This window comes from Arachis stenosperma, chromosome 5, assembly GCF_014773155.1.
Source record: "Arachis stenosperma cultivar V10309 chromosome 5, arast.V10309.gnm1.PFL2, whole genome shotgun sequence".
NCBI lineage: Eukaryota > Viridiplantae > Streptophyta > Magnoliopsida > Fabales > Fabaceae > Arachis > Arachis stenosperma.
The window spans coordinates 35455496-35456734 of record NC_080381.1 but is presented as its reverse complement, the minus strand read 5'-3'; the positions used below and the strand labels follow the sequence as shown (position 1 = coordinate 35456734).

Here is a 1239-nt window from a genome sequence, read left to right as displayed (position 1 = left end):
ATTGAAACCTTGTTGAGGTCTCTCTTGATTCTTTCCATGAGAAATTTGGATGATTTCTCCATGAAGAATTATAGGTGTTTCCATGGGGCTCTCCTAGGTAATTCACCTCTTCCATTGAAAGGTTCTTAGGATCATAAGCTTCTTCCTCAGATGAAGCTTCCTTAGTACTGCCAGGTGCATTTTGCATTCCAGACAGACTTTGAGAAATCAAATTGACTTGTTGAGTCAATATCTTGTTCTGAGCCAGTATGGCATTTAGAGTGTCAATCTCAAGAACTCCTTTCTTCTGATTAGTCCCATTATTCACAGGATTCCTTTCAGAAGTGTACATGAATTGGTTATTTGCAACCATTTCAATCAGCTCTTGAGCCTCTGTAGGCGTCTTCTTCAGATGAAGAGATCCTCTAGCAGAGCTATCCAAAGACATCTTGGATAGTTCAGAGAAACCATCATAGAAGATACCTATGATGCTCCATTCAGAAAGCATGTCCGAGGGACATCTTTTGATTAATTGTTTGTATCTTTCCCATGCTTTATAGAGGGATTCTCCATCCTTCTGTCTGAAGGTTTGGACTTCCACTCTAAGCTTACTCCATCTTTGTGGTGGAAAGAACTTTGCCAAGAAGGCATTGACTAGCTTTTCCCAAGAGTCCAGGCTTTCTTTAGGTTGAGAGTCCAACCATATTCTAGCTCTGTCTCTTACAGCAAAAGGGAATAGCATCAGTCTATAGACCTCAGGGTCTACCCCATTAGTCTTGACTGTGTCACAGATTTGCAAGAATTCAGCTAAGAACTGATGAGGATCTTCCATTGGAAGTCCATGGAACTTGCAATTCTGTTGCATTAGAGAAACTAATTGAGGTTTAAGCTCAAAGTTGTTTGCTCCAATGGCAGGGATAGAGATGCTTCTCCCATAGAAGTTGGGAGTAGGTGCAGTAAAGTCACCCAGCACCTTCCTTGCATTGTTGGCAATGTTGTTGTTTTCGGCTGCCATGTCTTCTTCTTTGAAGAATTCGGTCAGGTCCTCAACAGAGAGTTGAGTCTTAGCTTCTCTTAGCTTTCGCTTCAAGGTCCTTTCAGGTTCAGGGTCAGCTTCAACAAGAATGCCTTTGTCTTTGTTCCTGCTCATATGAAAGAAAGAGAACAAGAAATATGGAATCCTCTATGTCACAGTATAGATTACTTGAGGTGTCAGAGGAAGAAGAGAAATAGAAGACAGAAGTAGAAAATTCGAACTTA

General features: G+C 41.1%; 1 non-coding gene across 1 annotated transcript; it reads left to right on the top strand.

Moving 5' to 3' along the window:
- Nucleotides 1–481: 481 nt before the first annotated feature.
- LOC130984491 (small nucleolar RNA R71) lies at nt 482–589 on the top strand. Its single transcript, XR_009088427.1, has one exon. It is a non-coding gene; the product is annotated as a small nucleolar RNA R71 (small nucleolar RNA).
- Nucleotides 590–1239: the final 650 nt, after the last annotated feature.